General features: G+C 42.8%; 1 long non-coding RNA gene and 1 gene segment (V, D, J or C); one reads left to right on the top strand and one right to left on the bottom strand.

Annotated features, from left to right (window-relative positions):
- LOC308572124 (T cell receptor alpha chain MC.7.G5-like) overlaps positions 1-24585 on the top strand; it is a 123966-nt gene that overhangs the window by 43774 nt on the left and 55607 nt on the right.
- On the bottom strand, positions 469-1605 carry LOC308572342. The gene is made up of 3 exons (XR_014001736.1): positions 1453-1605; positions 1015-1108; positions 469-571 (listed from the first exon to the last, which is right to left on the bottom strand). It is a non-coding gene; the product is annotated as an uncharacterized lncRNA (long non-coding RNA).

Consider the following 24585-nt stretch of genomic DNA (forward strand, 5'->3'; position numbering starts at 1 on the left):
TGGACCTCAGTGTCTGGGCAGAACGATGGGGGTGGAGACCCTCCTTCAGGCATATAAAAACATGCATATGTATGTTTGTGTATCTGTGTTGCTTGCTTTTTCTTCTTGTTTTATTTGTTTGCAGATATGTGCATGATGTTTATCTGATGTATGTGTGTGCATGCATGCTCTGAGTATCCCTGCTTTCTCTTATCCGACAAGCGTGCTTTGTGATGTCTGAAACAGGTCCTTATATTTTCCAATGTACCCCCCCCAAAAAAAAAAAAATGTCAGAGACTCTAACCATTAGGTCATAGCCATGCATAGAGTCATAGCACCTGCAGAACTGAACCCACTGTAACTAAAAATCCATCTGCTCTAAAGAAAACCACAGGTTTTAAGCCGCAGACACAATTTTTAATCACTCCAAAGTCTTGGTTTTCCACTGACGCCATACTTGCTTTCTTCCACCAGGTGGCAATGGGAAAGTCCCCTTTCACTAAATACAGAAGGCTCTTCACCTTCTGAGGTTTTCCTCTAACCCTGTTTTCACAAAAGAACCACGATTCTCCTTCTGACTGTCAGAGGAGAGCTGAGAAAAGGAGAAGAGAAAGCACACATAGAGAATTCGTTGAGTTGGAGAAGACAACCTTAGTTTCTCCGCTGAATTTCCAGAGTGGACCAGAAGGAATCCTTGATGGCGAGAATATCCATGTCCTTCAGGATGTCCTCAGGAGTCCAGCTAGCTCAGTGGAGGATTCTTTTGGGGCTATTTTGGCTGTGTAAGTTGGGGAATCGTTAGAAATTTGGGAGAGTGCCATAGCCCAGAGGGAGATGGTCTCCTTTGCATGCAGAAGACCCCAGTTTCAGGCAGGACCTTGACATCAACCCTGTTTGGGAAATCCTGGAGAGCAGCTGTCAGTGTAGACAATACAGCTAGATGGGACAGTGGCCTGACTCTGTATAAGGCAGCTCCTATGCTTAGAGAAAATGTTGATAATAGAAAATAGGTAGAAATGTCTCCTCTACACTCACCTACATCCACTCTGGGATCTTTCTCTAGCTTCACTTCAGTTGATTCCATTGATCCACTGAAGAGTAGAATCTAGGCATAATGCCTCTATGACTCCTAGGAGGAGGAGGAGACAAGTTACAATATTTATAGGAGATTTCAAGACAATGTGACCCTAAGAGCTCTACTGAGTCAGACCAAAAGCCTCTAGTCCAGGATTTGGTTCTCACAGTGACCAGCCAGGTGTCTATGGGATGTCAACAAACAGGACTTGAGTGCCACAGGGCTCTCCACACTTGCAATTCCAAGAAAACGATGTTTGCTTGGTGTATGCTAGAGACTATATAGACATCATGGGTAGCAGTTGCTGTGGATTGTTTAGGAGGCAGGGTGGGATATCAAATAATTAATAAATCAAGGAAACAAGAAAAAATAATAGTAGTAGCTGTTGATAAGCTTACCCTTCATCAATTTGCTTCATCATATTTTAAGGCTGTTCAAGTTGGCAGTCATCATAAGGGTAGCAAAATCCATCACTTGACTATAATACATAGAATGGAAATGTCCGAAGGAGGGAGAGACCCTTGAGAAGGATAGATGGAGCGATGGGTGGATGAATGAGATGACCAAATTAATTATGTTGAAGTAAGAGGCAGAAAGACAGAGTCAGCTGGAGAGAGATGGGGGTTCACAAGCAACGTCTGATAAACAGTCAGAAACTCAGCATGAGAAGTCATGGAATAACAATAATTCCCCCCACAGGTGGAGATATCAGTGGTGATGCTTCTCAGCTTTCTGAAGTCTACTTTTCCTCAGGAGAAACAGCTCGGATCTCCTGCAAACATGGACTCTCTTCATACACTGTGGTCTTCTGGTACAAGCAAACCCAAAATGCAGCCCCTTACTCAGTCATCCACAGTTACTCTAAAACTGAGAAGAAAGAACGGCTGGAGATGGACACTGACGAAGGCAACCTGTCTACAGAGCTGTCCATCAGCAAGGTGGAGATGGGGGATGCCGGGATCTACCATTGTGCTGCAAGTGACACAGTGGTGGGAAATGCAAGGCGAGCTGCGCAAAAAGCTTCACTGCACTGAAGGTTCACTTCTGGGAGAGCCACATGCACATCCCACTGTACTTAATGAGTCATTAAGAAGGAATCACTGACCTAGGTCAGAAATGTCACCTTGTTTTCTTCTAATTGTCCCATTATGGCAAAGATAGCCAATGCTGTGCCCTTCAGAAGTTGTAAATAACCAGCCCCATTCAACATGGGGAATGGCAAGGGATGAAGAGAAATCTTTCCACAGACATCTGGAGGGCACTGCATTGACCAACCCTACATTATGGGGTAATAGTGGAACAACCAGATGCCCACAAGATGTTTTGGACTACAAGTCCCTCTAGCCCCATCCAGCTGTACATGATAATAAAGTGTATCTGTTAATCACCCTCTGGTAGACCAAATTCAGTAATGTGCAACTGAACAGAGTCAAAAGACTCTTTGAGAGCAGTTTCTTGGATTCCAGAATGTACCCCCGAAAATTGTTGGGAGACCCTTGGCATGAGGTCAGATCTGTTAAGGGGAGCTGACAGCAGATGTGACCCCAATGTAACTTAAAATCCATCTGCTCAAAAGAAAACCACAAGCCGGAAGCCACAAACACAATTTGTAAGCAACCCTGCTATCTTTGTTTTCTTCCACTAGATAGCAGTAAGGAGTCATTCTTGCCTCACAAAACCCTTCATTAGCTGTGTTAAGATTTTCACAATTCTACTTCTGATTAGCAGGAGAGAGCTGAAAAAAATAGGAAAAGAGAAAGCGCACATTGATAATTCATTGAACTGGGGAAGACGGCGACCTTAGTTTCTTCTGAATTTCCACACCTTACTAGGAGGGATCTGCGTTGGTGAGAGCATCTGCATTCTTCAGAATGACCTCAAGAGTCCACCCAGCTCAGTGGATTCTCCTTGGGCTATTTCTGCTGTGTAAGTTGGGGAATCCTTAGTAATTTGGGGAAGGGACGGAGCTCAGTGGTAGAGCTTTGTATGCAAAGGACACCAGGTTCATTCTCTGGGTTCTCCAGGTAGGGCTTAAAGAAAACCCCTCTGAAAATTCTGGAGGGCTGCTGCCATTCAGTGTAGACAATATTGAGCTAGATGGAACAAGGGAACAACTCAGTTTAAGGCAGCTTCCAAAATTTACAGAAAATATTAACCCTTAACAAGAGGCGAAAAGTAGCTAATAATGTCTACTCCACAGAAATATGCTTACTTTGCTGTTCCCTCTGGGATCTCTCTCTCTATCCTCCGTTCAGTGGATTCCATTTGTCCAATGTCCAATACAAGCTAATACCATTCCTACTACTATGAGGAGGAGAAGGCAGATGACAATTATTATTACCAGTACCACCAGTAATAGAACTGGCATAGATCTGGAATGGTACACACAATTGAACTTTTATTAGCAGTTGTCACTGAGTGATATCAAATGTATTGCTACTGATTTTTAGAATTTTATACTCTTGGTGTGCAACTGATATTAGACACAGTTATTGACTAATTACTATTAACTTACTCAGTAAGAAAATCATGACCATTGTGTATATCTATGCAAGATTCCAAGGAAATGTGAACATACGAACCTTGTGGAGTCAAACCAATATTCTGTCTAGTCAAGGATCCTGTTCTTAGAAGGACCAAGCAGATGTCTCTGGGATGTCTGCGAGCAGGATGGCAGCACAACAGCACTCTTCCGACTTGGAAAGCTCACCATCTGGTATTGAGAGGCATGTTGAACAGCCATGAAGTTATGGAACAATGATGATTTTTCTTTTCCCAGGCAGAGATATCAGTGGTGATGCTTCTCAGCTTTCTGAAGTCTCCTTTTCTTCTGGAGAAACAGCTCGGATCTTCTGTAAACATGGAGTCTCTAATTATAATGGGGTCTTCTTGTACAAGCAAACCAGAGATGCAGCCCCTTCCTTAGTCATCCACAGTTACTCTAAAACCGAGAAGAAAGAACGGTTGGAGATGGACACTGACCAAGGCAACCTGTCCACGGGGCTTTCCATCAGCAAGGTGGAGATGGGGGATGCCGGGATCTACCATTGTGCTGCAAGTGACACAGTGGTGGGAAATGCAAGGCGAACTGCACAAAAACCTGAAGAGCTTTGATCCTCTTCACTGAGCTGAAGAACCCACGTCACACTTTTTATGAATGAGTCATTCAGAATAAATCTTTGCCCTAGTTCAAAATTTTCACCACCTCTTTTTCTCCTTGGCCAATTATGGCCATTTGGTGTTGTCCCCTCTATTTCCAAAGTACAAGGGGTGTGTTTGTGTGGATTCTCATGCAGCCAAAACAGCACTATTCATTCACAAAGGATCGGTATTAGCAGATTTAGGGGTACCCAGTGTTTTCCACAGTACCAAAATTGTGTTTGTTTGTTTGTTTGTTTGTTTGTTTGTTTGTTTGTTTGTTTGTTTAAAAAACGACGTAGAAAAGGATCTTTGAAAACAATGATAGTGTATTGCCAACTGAATATTACAAGGTGGAAATAGAAAAGTTGGATGTGAGTGGAATAATAATAATAATAATAATAATAATAATAATAATAATAATAATAATAGGGTATCCTGAAGTAGAGCAAGGATGAACTGGAGTATCTACAATAATTTGTCACAGGTCTCCCTCCTCCACCTCCCTACTCATCTTTTGGTTTAGTGTTTTCTAAAGAAAAGCATAATGCAAGTAAGTGTCTGTGATATGTTACTACTTCACAGTGTATTCAAACTGACAAGCATAATTTAGGATCCAGTCTTATGAAAGTGTGGGAGAAATTCTCCACTGAGGGCATACAGAGGTTTTAGCTAGTGGGAAGCAGCATATAATAAGGGATTGAGAAATTCCCCTGGAGGATTCTCATTTGGAGACTCACACCAAATTCAGTAATGCATGACTGGACAGAGTTCAAAGAGTCTGCCAGAGCACAATATATAGGCAAATATGCATTATCTTAACTATTCTTCCTCCACTCAAGCACCTTCTGCCAACCTGGCACGTCACCATCTCTCTTCCCACCACAGTCCATTAAGTACAACTATCTGCATCCATTTTTTACTGTATGAATCAGAAACTTCCTTGTACCTGGTTCTTTCCTGTCTTGTGGTCTAGTCATGGACATAACACTGCCCTCAATAATAATGAGCCTAACAGTGATTCCATCTCAAAGGTGTTCCTCCAAAATGAAAATTTGATTATTATTTTCCAGTACAATGTTGTGACTTGGAACAGGAACCATATTGAGATAAGGAGCAATAGCTCATTGTGCTCACATCACAAGCTCCTCACCAAAGCTATGTTGCAAGCCAAAGAACTGAAGATTTGAGCTCATGCTGATTTTTGGGAAGAGAGGTGGGTGGGTTCTTGAAAGGGGCTTGCCAGCCAAATAGGCAAATGATGCGAAGCAACATGATTCAAGGCTCTCCTCCCTACTAGACGTACTACTTGAGAATTATCTGTGGAGCTGCTTCCATCATGGCCCAGTCCCCGCCCAATCTGTGAATTAGGAGGGGTGGTGAACTTCAGGCATGGTCTTGTTTTCCAGCCTTCAAGACTCTAAGCCCCTCCTCCTCATGAGCCCTGTTCTGTGCCCTACTTGAGTTCTTCAGCCTGGTTTTGATTTGTCCATGAACATTTGAAGTTTCTGGAGTGGTGCAGAAACCCCAGGATTTTTCATGGCTGGAATACAGCCTACCATAGAAAGAGAGACGTCACACCCATTGTACGTTTCCAAGCACAATGCAAAGTGTTGGTGTTGACCTTTAAAGTCCTAAATGGCCTTGGTCCAGTATACCTGAAGGAGTATTTCCACCCCCATCATTTAGCCCAGACACTGAAGTCCAGCTTTGAGGGCCTTCTGGCGGTTCCCTCCCTGCCAGAAGTGAGGTTACAGGGAAACAGGCAGAGGGCCTTCTCGTTAGTGGCACCCGCCCTGTGGAATGCCCTCCCATCAGATGTCAAGGAAATAAACAACTACTGGACATTTAGAAGACCTCTGAAGGCAGCCCTGTTTAGGGAAATTTTTAATGTTTGATGTTTGATCACTTTGTTATTATTCTCTTGAATTGGTCTTTGACCATAACAATAAATTATTACTATTACTATTCTGTTAGGAGCCACCCAGAGTGGCTGGGGAAACCCAGCTCGGTGGGTGGGGTATAAATAAATTGTTGTTGTTGTTGTTGTTATTCTGAACACTTTTTTCTCTGGTCCCACCCACCCCTGGCCGCTCGAGGGCACAGTCCTCAGATGGAAAAGGTCTCCACCATCTACCATGTTGTATGATGGCTTTTTGTAAGGGGTTGTATTGCTGTGGGTCTGGTACAAGGCTGAGTAAATAAGTACAAAGAGCAGACACTACAGACAGTTGCATTTGACAGCCCCTGTGTTGGGCTTTCGTTGCCTTAAATGTGTGTGTGTGTGTGTGTGTGTGTGTGTGAGAGAGAGAGAGAGAGAGAGAGAGAGAGAGAGAGAGAGAGAGATCAACTTCCAACTTCCAAAAGGCACATGAGAAACAGAAAGGATGCCGATGGTTTTGCAGTCACTGTGTGTAGCAACAATCTGGATGCACCCTTTGCCATTGTAAACCCAAGGTATATTTTTTTATCTACCACTGTCTATCACTGGCTGGCTCATCCTTGCTTTGTCCCATAGAGACATGAAGATAGAAAAATAATAATTGAGCTTCATCTCCTAAATCATGATTAATCTTAGAAATGATGGATCAAAGGGAAGGAAATGTCATTGTGTGGAGTGGGAGATTCTTGAATGACAGAGGATGCAATCCTAAACATGCTTCCTTGATTGTAAGTACCATTGAACACAATGGGACTTTCTTCTGAGTAAACACACATAGGATTCTGCTCCACAAAAGAAGACTCTAGATGGAAACTCTCTTTTTGTGTGTGCATACAAATCTGGAGAGATTGCTTGAGAACTCCCCCCACAAAACCCATTTGAGTTCCAGTCAGTGTGTCTCAGAGCATGAGTTTGTGTAATGGTGTGTTTCACTGTGATAATGATGGAAGCAGGAAAGTTGTATTTGGAAGTGGAACAAGGCTGACTGTTCATTCACGTAAGTCTTTAAAAACCAAATGTTTTCACAATGCATATCTCTTACAGTTCCAAAGTGGGGAACAAACTTTATATTGCATTTAGTACTATATTTATAACTCACTCAAGCGAGTGACTGTTGGTGTTTGTTTAAAGAAAGTTCTTATCTTCTTAGTCTCATTTTAAAGTTGAATGGATTATTTAGTATCATAAATGTACAGAGTTCTTTGAAAAACTGCAGAAGCAAAAACAAAACAGAACAAAATCCACAACCAAACAAAACCTGGTCTCTGTCCTTTACAATCAAAAGTGTTGACTGTGAAGGTGACAACCAAGAGAAATCTCCAAGTCACACAAAAACTAAATGTATTGCCTCATAAGAAAATAAAAATCCAAAATACAGATGGTTGTCTGTGAAAACACCCCTTTATTAGGCTAACTAAAAATGCCACAAAATAGTGTGCAAGCTTTTGAATCCTTCAGAACTCTTCACCTAGCCTGATGTAAAGTTCTGGAGAACTCAAAAACTTCATACTATTTTTTGAGATTTTGGATGGTGTAATAAAATAATTGTCCTAATGTGGGTTTGGGGAGAAAGAGGAGGGAAATGGCAGCAAGAGACCAATACAAGCAAATGCAATTGCACCAAAACAGAGCTCTTTGTAGCATAGGATGTGTACAATCTAATAAGTGTTTCCTTTCAATAGGACAACAATCAAGTAAGCAGCAAATCCTAATGCTCCTCAGATCAGGAACATGGGAAACTGCCTTGTCCTGAGTCCACCTAACTCAGTGTTGTCCACACTGACTGCTGTTGTTCTCCAAGAAGGGGCATTCCCAGCCCTACTGGAAGAAACTGGGGCTTGACGCTGAGACTGATTCTGTATAAGGCAGCTTCCTATATTCCTTCAGAGATGCTCCGTCACTGAGCTGTGCCCATTCCCCAATGCATACTTTAGGGAAGAGTGAAAAGCAATTGCTAGCTGCTGTGCTTCTGAAGTTTTTGTAAAGTGCTTTCTCACTGTGTGAGACATGGCAATGCTGGAAAGTTGATCTTTGGCCAAGGGACCATGCTGACAATCCAACCAGGTATTTCAGGAGCAAGCAGGTTCAAGTAGCTTGGTCCATCGTGTTTGGTTGCGAATCCGGGGGGGGGGGATTCACCTCATCTCTAGGTTCACGTTGTAGTTTCCAACAAGTTAATAACTGCCAGCCTTGGGAAGAACGTTCGTTTCTTTATATAAGCTTCCAATCCCTCCACTGTCTTAGACATGCATGCTTGGTATTTGCAAATCAATCCTGCAATCAATAAGAATGGGATAGTAAACACATTTTTATTTACTAGACTCTAACCATGGGACGCGGGTGGCACTGTGGTCTAAACCACTGAGCCTAGGGCTTGCCAAACAGACAGTTGGCGGTTCAAATCCCCACAACGGGGTGAGCTCCCATTGTTCGGTCCCTGCTCCTGCCAACCTAGCAGTTTGAAAGCATGTCAAAGTGCAAGTAGATAAATAGGTACCGCTCCGGCGGGAAGGTGAATGGCGTTTCTGTGTGCTGCTCTGGTTTGCCAGAAGCAGCTTAGTCATGCTGGCCACATGACCCAGAAGCTGTTTGCGGACAAACGCCAGCTCCTTCAGCATTATAGAGCGAGATGAGCGTGCAACCCCAGAGTCGTTCGCAACTGGACTTAACAGTCAGAGGTCCCTTTACCTTTACCTTTACCCATCTATTGCCTGGCCAGGTCAAATACGTTCAGGATAAGGTAAAAGGTAAAGTACCCCTGGAGGGTTAAGACCACTCAAAGGAGACTATGGAGTTGTGGCGCTCATCTCGCTTTCAGGCTGAGGGAGCCAGCGTTTGTCCACTGACAGCTTTCCGGGTCATGTGGGCAGCAAGACTAAACTGCTTCTGGTGCAACGGAACACTGACAGAAACCAGAGCGCACGGAAACACCGTTTACCTTCCTGGGTTGAGGTGCCTGTCACCCCCCACCATTGTCCATGCTGGCCGGGAGAGCTGATGGATGTTGGAGTCCAATAAAATATTGCTACTTTTAAATGAATAATGTGTATTCATGTAATCATCATCATCATCATGGGGGCCTATAGCTTCTTTACATCCCTTCCTTTAGAATAGAGATTTTCCCAGTGTGCATTTTTGAAATGAGAGTGCATTGAGGGACATTTTCTTCTTGTGAGCAGAAGGATGACAGAGCAATTGCAAAAGAATATCTTAACAAGTTATAGGGAGTCCTCTGCTTTCATCATAGCAGCTATGAAACAGGAGTGTGCATGTGTTGCAACCTCATGCCATTGAACTGAATGGAACTGGCTTCTGAGTGGATCTGTATGAGATCTCACTGTAAGTAGATGCATTTTTGTAAAGGTCTGTACTACTGTGAGCAACAATGCTAAGTTCACTTTGGGATCTGGTACAAGGCTGGTTGTATCACCAAGTAAGTATATAGAGCAGAGAAAAAAGTCCATTTTTGGCTCTGTTTCACATCTAGTCACGTGTAAGAAACATAGAGATGGATGATTCTGTTATATTTGGTTTCTCATTTTTCTGATCTTAAGTTCAGTCCATCACAAATCTGCAGCAATATGGTTATTATTTTAAGAAATGTCTGCATGAAAATTCACAATAATCTTAGTGTACATCCCTCCTAATATACACAGTTTTGCATGCAATTTCCCCTAATATGCACATTTTGCAAGCAGCAGTCCCTAATATAATGCTTTTTTATTCGTTCTTTTCACCACTTACACAATTTTTACAGACCTTCCATGAGTATATGCATTTGTCTACTCAATGTTTTGGTTGGGAAACTGTTTTGCAAAATTCAGAGAAGCTTGCATTTCCAATGTCAGCTGCCTTTTCGTTCATATATTGTTTGGGGGAATGTGAATTAGGTAGGTTTGCATTAAAATGTGAAGAGAACGGAATCTGCCCCCCCAATCCCTAACAAGATGCTTGGGGGGGGGTGTTCAGCTGTCATTGCAATGGGCTACACTGCGGTACTCTTAAAAGAAATGCATTCAGATGAGATCTGTGAATGACCGTAGGGTTTTTGCCACAGGATGAATCACTGTGTGAATTTATATCAGGTGGCAAAATCTCCTTTGGGACGGGGACAACGTTGGCGGTGATTCCTGGTATGTGATGGCCTCTCTGAAAAGCTTTCGGAAACAGGCTCCTAAAATAATCAAGGAACTGTAGAAATCCTCCTGTGAGCAAATGTTGCAATATTTAGGAGCTTTTTAGTTCAGAAGGAAAGGTGAGCAAGTGGTATATGATAGAGAGAAGTATGAAACTCCCTTCCAGCTGAACTGCCAGCACTTACTGAAGTCCCTACTTAAGCAGGGACTTTTCCGTTCCAGTTTCTGTGCATGCCTGGCAACTACAAGCTAAGAGGAGAGCAGAGGTTTCCCAAAAACACAACTAAGGATAATAATAATAATAATAATAATAATAATAATAATAATAATAATAATAATTTGTACCCTGCCCATCTGGCTGGGCCTCCCAAGCCACTCTGGATGGCTTCCAACAAAGATTAAAAATACATTAAAATGTCACACATTTAAAACTTCCCTGAACAGGGCTGCCTTCAGATGTCTTCTAAATGTCCAGTAGTTGTTTATCTCTTTGACATCTGATGGGAGGGCATTCCACAGGTCGGGCGCCACTACTGATAAGGTCCTCTGCCTGGTTCCCTGTAGCTTTGCTTCTCGCAATGAGGGAACTGCCAGAAGGCCCTCGGCGCTGGACCTCAGAGTCCGGGCTGAATGATGGGGGTGGAGATGTTCCTTCAGATATACTGGGCTGAGGCCATTTAGGGCTTTAAAGGTCAACACCAACACTTTGAATTGTGCCCAGAAATTCTCTCTCTCTCTCTCTCTCTCTCTCTCTCTCTCTGTGTGTGTGTGTGTGTGTGTGTGTGTAATATTTGGTAAGGGAACTGAACACAGTGGGTCTAGCGGTACCAACAATAAGCAGGACTAGGTTGATGGTGACACCAAATATGTATGTCTGAGAAGCAGAAATGTTGTGGTCAACTCCCAACTCTCTTTGTTGGCAACTATTTCAGATATCAAAATGTACCCCCCTCCATGCACACACACACACACACACACACACACACCTAGTTCTGTATTGGGACTCCTCTGCTGTCCTCCTTGTTAATAGTGTTATTTAAAAAATTATCAGCACAATTCTAATAGTAGAAAACAACCTTGTCACAGAGGTGACAAGGGGAGTCGAAAGTAAAATAAAAAGAAACAAGTGTTTATCTGTCAGTGCAGCCCATCAAGAAGTATTAAAATCCAAGTCTGCGATGTTCATAGCAGCCAGAAAAGCCTCATCCAAACTTTTGCTTGATGCATATTTTGATCGCATTGTGTACCACCAGTTCCCTTGGGTCTGAGATCTATTTTGTTGTTCCATGGCTGTTCCTTGTGAAAACCAGAGCTTACCTTCTGAATTGGATGTAATCAGATGAAAAGAAAATCTGAAGAGAGCTTCTGCTTTGCCGAACTTCAATTCAGCAAGTAAGATTGGATTTTATAGTGGGTGGGAGAAAAGGAAAGCTCTCAGATTCAGGGGAAATAATTGATACACAATACAATCAAAATGGGACGCAGGTGGCGCTGTGGGTTAAACCACAGAGCCTCGTACTTGCCGATCGGAAGGTCGGTGGTTCGAATCCCCACAACGGGGTGAGCTCCTGTTGCTTGGTCCCAGCTTCTGCCAACCTAGCAGTTCAAAAGCACGTCAAGTGCAATAGATAAATAGGTACCGCTCCGGCGGGAAGGTAAACGGCGTTTCTGTGCGCTGCTCTGGTTCGCCGGAAGCGGCTTATTCATGCTGGCCACATGGCCCAGAAGCTGTACACTGGCTCCTTTGGCCAATAAAGCGAGATGAGCGCCGCAACCCCAGAGTCGGTCACAACTGGACCTAATGGTCAGGGGTCCCTTTACCTTACAATCAAAATACGGGTCAGGCAAAAGTGTTGATGAGCCCTCAGTTTTGCATGCTTCCAAGAGATGTCTTTGTACTTGTTGACTTCCTTGTGGCCTTGTCTACTTTTTGTAAGGGCGTAGATCATTGTGAGTCTGGCAGTGGATACAATAAGCCAGTGTTTGGAAGTGGGACTAGATTGATCGTGACACCAAGTAAGTCCATGTGAAATGTTGCAAACATGATGCTTAATTTCCCCTCTGTTGGCTACTATTTCAGATATTAAAACAGGCATCCTCCCACCTTTACGGAGCTGTGTAAGTTAAAATATGGGCTCTTTCCACCATGGAGTTGGCAATCTGTTGTCTGGGAGGGAACCTTCAGAACATGAGAAACTGCCTTATATAAGGAATGGTGTTCTGGAGAATATAAGAAATGGCCTCACCCTGAGTCAGATCATGGGTCTTTCTAGTTCAGCATTGTCGACACTGACTGGTAAAGCTGTTTTTCAGGCAGATTTCTCTCCTAGCAATGCCTGGAAATTCTTGGGATCAAACTTGGGACTTCTGGCACAGCTCCAGCCTGGGGTGTCAGACAGAAGGAAAAGGGATGGGGAACAAAGTGATGAAAATGCAGTGGATGGACATTTTAATGAATGTTTTGGCTCAAAGGCAACACCTAGTGCTGATGAGTTTTTGTAAGGGGTTGTGTCACTGTGAGCAATAACAACAACAAATTCATGATTGGGTCTGGTACAACACTGAAAGTCTTTCCAAGTAAGTAGGAAGAAAAGGCAATACAGATTATTATATTTGATAACGTATGGAATGGGATCAATACCATATCATCTATTGCCTGTGTGTTTGACTAAAATGAAGGTGTTTCTGTATGTTCTATCCATAACTTCTGAAAGGCATATTATAAACAGAGAGGATGTGGGTGGTTTGAAGTTTTTGTTTTTGTGGTTTCTGGGTCAGGGTGGAAAGTCACCTTTGGACCTGGGACAGCAGCGATGATGATTCCTGGTACATCTTGGTTTTCTTGTTTTTGTCTGAGTTACAGGGTTACTTTCTTCCAGCTAATTCGCCATTTGATCCATATGTATGCATAATTTCTGTGGGTGATCGCAAACATTAGGCATCATTGAAATCAATGGAATTAAGCAACATACCATATTTTTCCATCTATAAGACGCCCACATGTATAAGACACCACCTATTTTGGGAGACTCAGATTTAAGAAAATGGGGGGAGATATATCCATGTATAAGATGCCCCCTAATTTTTGACATTATTTTTTAGGGGGGGGGCTAGTCTTATACATGAAAAAATATGGTAACTCCATTCATTTGAAGGGTGTCTTCTCTGAGTACGACTTAGTTGGATATCATGATAGAGTACTGCACTGTCCATTGCCATCACCCACCAGCTTCTGGGATATGAAATATGAAGTGGTTGACCTCCTCTGCTTGAATGTCAGGATGATAGTCACCTTTGCTGGCCTGACACAATGCCTAGTACTGATGGGTTTTTGTAAAGGGTTGTGTTGCTGTGGGCAATAACTATGATTTTACCATTGGGTCTGGGACGAGGCTGGTTGTCCTCCCAAGTAAGTAGGAAGAATAAACCTCACAGATAGTTGCATTTGATATTGTAAGCAATGAGATAAATAGCATATCACATGTCGCTTGTGTGTTGGGCTTCGTCGGCCATTAAATTGTGTGTGTTTGTGTGTGTTAGGATTGCCATAAGTCTGGGAATTCCCAGACATGTCCTCTTTTGGGGGGCCAACATGCCCATCCAGGGGGATTTTTACATTTTAAAGGAAATGTCCAGGTGGGGGTGGGGTGGCTTGGGCACCGGTGGCTCAGGCACAGACATGGTCTGCTCTGCTTGCTGTGGTTGCTGCCAGCCTGAGCCAGGGAAAGGGGCATGCAGGGCCACTGGAGTGCCCATGCACTTCATTCCCTGGCTCAGACTGGCAGCAGCCCAGGTTGTCCTCTTTTTTGCTCTTCTAGATATGGCAACCTGTGTGTGTGTGTGTGTGTGTGTGTGTGTGTGTGCATGAGAGAGAGAGAGAGAGAGAGAGAGAGAGAGAGAGAGAGAGAGAGATCTATTCCAAGTTGTGTCTTACACAGAGAATTTGTATCTTTCTCACACGCATGAAAAGTAGGACCTGCAACAAAATGTCACAATGTTATCTCACCTCCTTAGCAGGAGTAGTTCCTCATAAAAATTAATTAACAGTTAAGTGTGAATCTCCCCTTCTATACACACACTTACATATGAAATTTACATTTTTTTCCAATTTCCCCAAATAGAATTCATTTTTCTATTTTATTCTCATCAATATATGTATATGTTATGCATCTGCATTTCATATTTAAATGCACATTTTACTTGGCTGAAAAACTGCATTGCAAAAAAAACGGAAGGGGTGTGAATTTCAAAGGATGGCTGTGCTTTGGTTTATGTATTGCTTTGGAAGGTACAGATTAGGTAGGCTTGCCTTTAAATGAGAAGTGAATCAAATTTCTCCTGGTCACTACTTGGAAGTAAACCTCACTGAGCTCACTTGGACTTACTTCCAGGTAAGTGTGTTCACAACTGCTAACTTAGGCTCCGTTTCAGTTGTGGATCATGACAGTCCAATGTCTATTTAACTTGAACAGATGATAGGAAAGCAAAAAGCAGCCATCAGCCATTTTTTCACCTGCCATTTTTGTAAAGGGTTTTCTTAGTGTGCCTAACTACAGGCAGCTATGGGAAAGTGATGTTTGGTCTGGGAACCCGATTAGCCATCCAGCCAGGTAGGTCAGAAGCAACCAAATTCATTCCCAGCCTGGGGCTTCAGAGAAGTAACTTCACCACATCTGTGGACCCCATTAGGTATTTAGGAAGAAAGGTTTGTGTGTTTGGTGTTTTTTTGTAAGGGAAAGCCCATAGCTCTATAACAGAACATCCACTCTGCAAACACATGGTCCCTGGTTCAATCCTGGGTATCTCCAGGCATAGTTGGGAATGTCCCCTGCTTGAAACTCTGGAAAGCAGTCGTCAGTCAGGGTAGACAATAGTGATTCAGATGCACCAATGTCACTCTGTAAAAAGCAGCTTCCTATGGCCCTATGCAAACAGGATGTTTCTCAAGCTTTGCGTGGAATGTTTATAGCCCATGGCGTCTCAGATACAGATGGTACATGATCTTGTTGTTGTTTAGTCATTTAGTCGTGTCCGACTCTACGTGACCTCATGGACCAGAGCACGCCAGGCACTCCTGTCTTCCACTGCCTCCCGCAGTTTAGTCAAACTCATGCTGGTAGCCTCGAGAACACTATCCAACCATCTCGTCCTCTGTCGTCCCCTTCTCCTTGTGCCCTCCATCTTTCCCAACATCAGGGTCTTTTCCAGGGAGTCTTCTCTTCTCATGAGGTGGCCAAAGTATTGGAGCCTCAGCTTCACGATCTGTCCTTCCACTGAGCACTCAGGGCTGATTTCCTTAAGAATGGATAGGTTTGATCTTCTTGCAGTCCATCGGACTCTCAAGAGTCTCCTCCAGCACCATAATTCAAAAGCAGGTACATGATCTAATGTGAACTAAATAAAACATAATTAAAATAACCACTCCACCACCAAATACCTGGGGCAAAAAGGACTTAAGGATGTTCAGGATAAACTTATTGGAACATCCACTAAGCGGGTGGGGAATAATTCCATAACTGTAATGAAATTGCTATGACTGATCTGGTCTGTGACTTTTGTGTTTGAACACAAATTTTGCATAGCAAATTCAGCAGATCTTTCGACTGGAAAACACTTGCTCATTGTCAATCATGCTTTGTTAAAAAATCACACAGGAATATTGATTCTCAAATTGCCTTTCCGAACGGTCAAAATTTGCTTGAGACTCCCATGACCCAAGTTAATATCTAGAATGTACTGCCACAGTTTTTGCAAAGGTCTGTTGCACTGTGTAATGTGGGAAACAGCAGGAAAGTTATATTTGGAGGTTGGACAAGGCTGAGGGTTTATCCAAGTAAGTTTCAATAGTTAAACACAAACAAAGCCTAGCTCTCTGGAATAATTGGTGTGTTTTTCCCTGACCCTAACTTTTCTACCTCTTTGACATTCAGCTGACTATTGATTCTCGAGTTGCTTTCCCCAAAATGTCAAAGTTAGCTTGAGTTTCCCAAATTAATATAAAAAATGTTCTCTGGCACCTTTTTGCAAAGCTCTGTTCCACTGTGCAATTCTGTAGGTGGCTACAAAGTTATATTTGGAGGTGGGACAAGATTGAGCATTTATCCAAGTAAGTCTTAACACTTTCTTTCAGCTAGTTCTCCAGAACAGATGGCAATCCAATTACAGTGGTACCTCGGGTTACATACGCTTCAGGTTACAGACTCCGCTAACCCAGAAATAGTACCTCGGGTTAAGAACTTTGCTTCTTAAAGGATGAGAACAGAAATCGTGCTCCGGCAGAGCGTCAGCAGCAGGAGGCCCCATTAGCTAAAGTGGTACTTCAGGTTAAGAACAGTTTCAGGTTAAGAACGGACCTCTGGAACGAATTAACCCGAGGTACCACTGTACTTGCAAGTCCCACTACCCATTTTATCACCCATTCTGGAATACTTCCTTGTTCACTAGTTGTTTTGCAGTATCTCATTCTCTGTGCTCTGCTCTCACTCTCTGCCGCGGGTGAGGGACCTATTACTCGTCAGATATTGCTGGATGAGAGCTCCTGGGTGTTGGCTGGGGCTGAAGGGAGCTAAAGTTCTACAATATCTGGGTGGCCACAGGTTCCCCATTCCCCCTCTATGCCCTCCTGGTGTCCTTGTCTATTTTTTGTAAGGGTCTGGACCACTGTGGGTCTAACGGTGCCTACAGTAAGCCAGTGTTTGGAAGTGGAACTAGATTAATTGTGACACCAAGTATGTATGTCTGAAATGTACAAATATGATGCTCAATTTCCCCTCTTTTAGTCACTATTTCAGATATTTAAAAATATATCCCTTCCTGGTTATGTTTTGAGACTCTTTTTTCTCTCTCATGGTTAATATTTGTCTTGCACTGGTAGCTGCTTGGAGATGTACAGTGGTACCTCAGGTTAAGTACTTAATTCGTTCCAGAGGTCCATACTTAACCTGAAACTGTTCTTAACCTGAAGCACCACTTTAGCTAATGGGGCCTCCCCCTGCCGCTGCGCCGCCAGAGCACGATTTCTGTTCTCTTCCTGAAGCAAAGTTGTTAACCTGAGGTATTATTTCTGGGTTAGCGGAGTCTGTAACCTGAAGCGTATGTAACCTGAAGCGTCTGTAACCTGAGGTACCACTGCACTTTAAACAGGAATGGTCCAGAAAGCTTACAAACTAAAACCCCTCTCTAGCAATTTGCTTCATCTTAGCAGAAAGATTTTCCATGCCTGTTTTGCACAAAAGCAGAGTAGATCAAGAAAGATTTCTGACTTCCTGTTAGTTAACAATACCAGCTCCAAAATGATTCCCTCCTGCCCTGTGTTATATTGCTGGGGTTGTTTTGAACCTCCCCTATGAGGAGGAAAAAAACATAATTCCATAAATGTGTATTAATCATTGTGAATTTTGGGCATGTTTGAACATGATCTGGGTGTTCTGCATAGCTCCATTTCATGTCCTGTGGGTATTCTCAGTTGATGGGAGAGGGCTTGAAAGTTCATCACTAAAGAAAAGAGCTTGAATAGCTTGCTTGACTTAAGGCTATAGTTTCTATGAGAAAAGATAAAGATGGAGCTACCAGTTTGTATAGGGAAAAATAACTAGTAACAGTAGAGATGAAATTCTGTACAAATTCAAAAACTGGTAAAATCTCTAAACTCACAAATACTCCCTTCATGGTAATATTGTTTTATTCTTTCTTTCTTTCTTTCTTTCTTTCTTTCTTTCTTTCTTTCTTTCTTTCTTTCTATGACCCAATAACTAAGTTATGATCAGAGTACACTCAGTGAAGTTAATCAACCTAAGTTAGACATGCTTACTCATTTCAACCGGTTTCATTTCAATCAAGTTTGCTTGAAACTCCCTCACCCCAAACGTTGCCAGCCAGTTTTTGCAAAGCTCTGTTCCACTGTGCGATTTTGGAAACAATAACAAAGTTATATTTGGAGGTGGGACAAGACTGAGAGTTTATCCAAGTAAGTTTTTAACTTTTTTTTTTTAAAAAGCTAGTTATTTAGAATAAATGAAAAAATAACTAATCCCAACTCCTACTACCCCTTTTATCAGGACAGGACAGATCACTGCTGTGCCTGCGATCTATTTTGTAAAAACCCATTCCCTCGGTCACTCATTCTTTATGGCTCTCTCTTCACTCTCTGTCAGGGGTGGGGGACCTGTGGCCTTCAAGATGCTGCTAAAGTACAACTCCCATCATTCTGGACCATCGCTTGCATTGCTGGACCATTGCATTTGCTGGGGCTGAAGGGAGGAGTCCAACAATATCTGAAAAGCCACAGGTTCCCCATCCTTTTCTCTATGTTCTCTGTGTGGCCTTGTCTATTTTTTTTTAAGGGTGTGGGGCACTGTGGGTCTGGCAGTACCTTCAGTAAGCCATTGTTTCGAAGTGGAACTAGACTGATGGTGACACCAAGTAATTATGTGTCAGATCTACAAACCTGCTGCTTAATTTATCCTCTGCTGATACTGAATCAATGATAAATAAATACGAATGTATATATTTAAAGCTCTAACAATCTACTGTATCCACTAAACTCCTCCCTTTTATATTAGGGTTGGTGAATCTCAGGTGGCCCTCCATGGTTCACTTTTTGGCCCCCAGAAATCTCCACAGCCTTCACCCTCAGCAAAGTCCACAGCCTGTCTCCCCTCCCACAAATGTTTTCGGTTCGAAAAAATGTGACCTTAAACTCTGATAATGGCTCTCGCTTGTCTAGTTGGAGAACAGAGAAGGATGTGTGTTTACATGTGTAAACTAATCTACTGTACAGTAGTAATACTGACATTGTTTCTCTGACCACTTCTACCCCTATCCCCATTCACTACTTGCATGTGGCCCTTGGAAGAGAATGTGGCCCTCGGGGAGGAAAAAATTCCCCTGTTTTGCACCCAAGATAAATGCCCAGATACACCTATTGGTGTAAGTACTTGGTAGGTACTGAACTGATGGGTAGAGCTGAACCAAAAATAGATAAACAAAGATGCAAATATTTAAAGCTGTAAAAATGCACAGCACCCATAAGCGGGTATATTGCAAAAGATAACATTCAAAGATCGTTGATTCAAATGTTGACAAATGAATTTTGATGGGCAGATTTCGCTTGGAAACCTCCTGCCCCTTTCATCAGCCAAGTCTAGCTAGTCAAGTAAATCTCAGCTGAGGAGATAAAGTAAAGGTCTGTTTCACAGTGTAATGCAGGAGGAAATCGCAAACCTGTATTTGGTAGTGGAACGAGGCTGAGAGTTCACCCAAGTAAGTTGACTACAAGGAAGTTCACCACAATACATTTTTTTATGTCGTTTGAATAAAAAAAATTATATATTTTGTAATTTAGGATGGGGGAAGCATTGCCTGCTTTATCTTCAGTCATCAACCTGAGTTCTACCTCAGTGTTATTCATGCTGTAGCACCAGCGTACTTTGAGCTTTGCAGAATTGCATAAGGACAAACGTCCTCATGGAGGTTGCAGTCTGAAAAGTTGAGAGCAAGTGGGTTTTAGGACCATGGAAAGCGGCCTTGTACAGAGTCCGATCAGTGGTTCATTAACTGTGGGTTGCCTACACTGATTGCTTGGTAGGCAAGTAATCTCTTCCAGCCCTATCTGGAGATGCTCAGCAGATGCCCTGCCACTGAACCACAACTTTTCCCTGGGGTTTCAAAAGGCGGTGGAAAAAAAATTGCAGATTCACTCACATAATCTTCTTCAGTTTGGGGATGAGGAACTAAATCCAACATTTAGTTCCATCCAAAAAGGGGGGTTTTTTGGAGGAGAGATTGGGTTTGTTTGGTGAGTAGAGTGGAAAAAGGTAACCAGCTATTTTCTTCCTGCACTTTTGGTAAAGCACCTTTTCACTGTGCAGGCACAGCTAGTTATGGGAAGCTGGTATTTGGCCAGGGGACCAGCTTAACAATCCGGCCAGGTATGTTCAAAGGCAAGCAGAATCTAGGCATGTGCATCCGTCAGGACCTGGAAGACCCAAGGTTTCAAATCTGACATCGTGCCTCCTATGGATAGCTCAGTTGGTTAGAGTGTGTTGCTGATAATGCCAAGGTTGCAGGTTCTGTCGCCGTATGGGACAGCTGCATATTCCTGCATTGCTTAGGGAAGTTTTTAATGTTTGATGCATTACTGTATTTTAATATTTGGTTGGAAGCCGCCCAGAGTGGCTGGGGAAGCCCAGCCAGATGGGCAGGGTATTATTATTATTATTATTATTATTATTATTATTATTATTATTATTAATAATAATTAATTGCAGGGGTTGGACTAGATGATCCTCAGGGTCCCTTCCAACTTTACAGTTCTATGATTCTGTGCCTCAGAACAAGGACTTTTAATGGCATCTTAAAGCAGGGACACCTTAAAGGTGTGTTTTGATCTCTAGATCTCTGGGCGATTTGCAAGTAGATCTGCAAGGATTTCTGACTCCCAGTTGGTTTACAATAGCTGTGTGGAATTGATTCCCAAAATCATACTGCTGAGATGAGGGGGAAATTGGGTGGGGGGAGGGAGTTTAAGCCAAAGTGAAGTTTTGTGTTCAGGTCCTTTGTAAACAGGTGTGAGGAGGGTCGTTGTTGTCAGCCATTTCACAGCTTCATGTTGAAATGCATCTCAAAATCACCATTCTCCTCATGCCTTTGAACATTTTTGTCAAGGCATGAAACACTGTGGGTCTGGTACAAGTTTCAGTAAGCCAGTCTTCGGACGTGGCAGTAGACTGCTTGTTACACCAAGTAAGTTTCAGCCTTTAATATATTATTCGGGGATCCTCTTTTGTTCCATCTCTTTTGCCCAAATACTCAGCCTTACTTTATCTTTCCTCTGCCCATAAAATATTTTGCTTCACCCTCTTACCCACTGTTAGGGGCAAATCTGGGTATTAGGAGAAATTTTAATCCAGACTTTGTGAAAATCATCATAAACTACTGAAATTAAGGTTGGAACACAGAAATGAAAATTGGCAATTTTGAGTTTTTGTTAAGGAATGTATCACTGGGTAACAACCAAGGTTTGAAACCTGCCTTTGGGTCTGGTACGAGGCTGGTCGTGTTGCCAAGTAAGTCTGCTGAAATAATATAACACTTTATTGCATTTGGTAAGTTGCACATACCTGGGTTCCAGCTTTATTTCCAATGGAGCTTTTCTAGGTAGGTACCAGAGGGTGAAATCCATTAAGTCTGTACTTCGGGGAAAAGGATAGGACCTTCTCACTACGTTTTGTCACAGCTCAGATGTCTCTGTGTTATCTGGGTCAAACATGAAGGTCACCTTTAGGGCTGGGACACTGTGATCTAAATCACTGAGCCTCTTGGGCTTGCCGATTGGAAGGTCAGTGGTTCAAATCCCCGTGATGGGGTGAGCTCCCATTGCTCTGTCCCAGCTCCTGCCAACCTAGCAGCTCAAAAGCACACTAGTGCAAGTAGATAAATAGGTACCGCTGTGGCAGGAAGGTAAACGGCATTTCTGTGTGCTCTGGCTTCAGTCACGGTGTTCCGTTGCATCAGAAGCGGTATAGTCATGCTGGCCGCATGACACGGAAAGCTGTCTGTAGACAAACGCCGGCTCCCTCGGCCTGAAAGTGAGATGAGCACCACAACCCCATAGTCACCTTTAACTGGACTTAACCATCCAGGGGTGCTTTACCTTTACCTTTACCTGATAGGTGATGTGGCACCTGAGTTTTCAAATATGAGTTATGAAAAAACTTAAGCAAGTCTCTTAGAGCCATCACTGCCCATTAGAATAAACACATCCAGCTACTAGCTACACTCAAGCCAATTCTAAATCTTATTGCCTCACTATAATAATTGGCATGTAGGGCTGCGATTCTCCCCTGTCTAAAACCCTGGATAGTTGTTGCTACCAGTCAGTATAAACAACACTGAGCTAGATAAACTGATAGTCTGACTCAGTACAAAGCAGCTTTCCTGTCCCTCCTGTGTTTGCTGCTTTCATTCCATTGGAGTTTTGTAGGGGGGTTCTAGAGGGTGAGATTCCTGACTTGTGCAATATAGCCTTGAAGAATCTGACCTACTTTCCAGTTTTTGTCATTGGGTGGATCACTGTGTGGAATCTCAGGGAACCCGGAAAGTAACTTTTGGGACTGGGACACAACTGGTCGTAACTCCTGGTAGGTAGGTGATGGTGGCATCTGTTTTTTGCTTGGATCAGGATTGTGGAAGAGTGTGTGAATTTGATTGTAGTGTGATTTTTGCTATCAGCGCACAGTGGGAGACTATAGAAATGAGGTGTCTTCACTGCAGTTCTCCGGTCACTTAATGGGTACAAAAATACATACACTGCGGTGAAAAAGCATCACATATGGAGAAACTGCTTCACAAAAATATGTGGATTAGTCAAAATTTCATACGAAACAGCCGGATATCATGAGAAATTCACACTAAAACATCGACAAATTTCCATTTCCATTTTTGTTAAGGACAGTTGCATTGATCACTCTAAGGGTTTCATTTAGCAATCAATCTTATTTTTGGAAGAGACTGTTTTTTATGTCTGCCTTGCTATGTTGAACATATTTGTCATGCAGGGAAGAGTGCCCAATTATGCAGTGCCATTGTAAAAATAAAAAAAAATAAGAGAGCAAATGCATCGTGAAAAAAATGGCAAAAGAGGAGGAACTGGGTGGGAGGACAAATGGTTCAGTCCACGAGTCACTAGGATGGATATTTATGGTCCAGAATGGATACCAAATAGATGGGAGCTTAAATGGATGCTCTGGCTCAATGGCAATACTGATGGGTTTTTGTAAGAGGTTGTACTGCTGTGGGCAATAGCAACTACAAGTTCACCTTTGGGTCTGGTACAAGGCTGAGCGTACTCCCAAGTAAGTAGGCAGAAGAGACATAACAGTTTATGACATTTGATAGTTCACACAATGGGATAAATATTTTACCATCTCTTGGGTTTTGATTGCCATGCAGAGGTATCTCTAGGAGATCAATTGCTAACTTCCAAAAGGCATATTAGAAGAGACATATTATAACAATTTGGGTGGGGTTGTCATTGGGTGGATGACTGTGTGAATTTTGGGACAGGGAGGAATATCATCTTTGGGCCAGAAACAGCATGTGTCTGTGTTCAGTGTAACAAGCCTTCAGATTTCAAACACTGAAAATTTACAGAAGTGTATCTAGATAGGAGGACGAAAAGGGTCAGTCTAGGAGTCACTGGTGTGGATCTTTGTGGTGCTAAACAGGCACCTAATGGGCAGATGTTTAATTACAGGTTTTGACTCAATGACAATGCCTAGAGTGGATGAATTTTTGTAAAGGGTTGCACTGCTGTGAATAATAACAACTTCAAGTTCGTCTTAGGGTCTGGTACAAGGCTGAGCGTGCTTCCAAGTAAGTTGGCAAAATAGATATCACAGGTCATTGTATTTGGTAGCTGACACAATGGGATGGGTAGTATAACATTATAAACAGAAAGGATGTGGGTGGTTTGTAGTTTTTGTTATTGGATGGGTCACTGTCTGGATCATGGGGAAGTGAGAAAGTCATCTTTGGGCCTGGGACAACAGTGATGGTGATTCCTGGTACGTCTTGGCTTTCTTCTTCTTTTAACCTGAGTTATGGTGATGAGAGATGGAGGCCAATCATAGCTGGAGGGACACAGGTTTTCCATCCCAGGACTATAGCCAGGAAGGACCATTGTTCTAAGCCAACAAATGCTGTACTCAGGTGCATAACTTTATGCAAAAGTGAATATCACTGTGTGATCAAACCAGGATAACTTTTGGATTGGGGACAAAGTTGCTTGTTCGACCCAGTAAGTCTTACAATATCTGCCTTGTCCAAATTATTTCCTTCCTTCCTTTCTTCTGTCTGTCTTTCTACAGTTGTTTGGTCATAATCTTGACATGATTTATTTTATTTTTGCAAAATAGAGGAAGAGAGTTCGACTCAGCGCTGCACAATATATGAAACTATGTTCACATGTGAATTCTAGAACTAGACACGGTGCATTTCAGATGCGTTAAGATAAATTTATGGCCAATGCCAGGGTTGTGCGAGCATGTGTAGAAACCAGCCTGCTGTGAAAGGTGCATGTGTTGCTCTGTCGTCTTCTACCTGTGGCCCCACCTAGCTCAGGCATTTGGCCCTCAGAAGGTTACCCAGAAGGGCCCCCAACTCTGCTTTAAGAGATCGCCACTGAAATGTGGGAAATGGAGGTCTATTAGACCAGTGTTTAGTGGCCTCAGAATGCTCCATAATTTGCAGGTCCCCCGTGTCCAAAATTAGAGTGCAAAATTAAGAGGAGATTAATTCCAGTGGAAAACAGAGAA

The sequence above is a fragment of the Podarcis bocagei genome (genome assembly GCF_964188305.1).
Source record: "Podarcis bocagei genome assembly, chromosome: 13".
NCBI classification, from domain to species: Eukaryota; Metazoa; Chordata; class Lepidosauria; order Squamata; family Lacertidae; genus Podarcis; species Podarcis bocagei.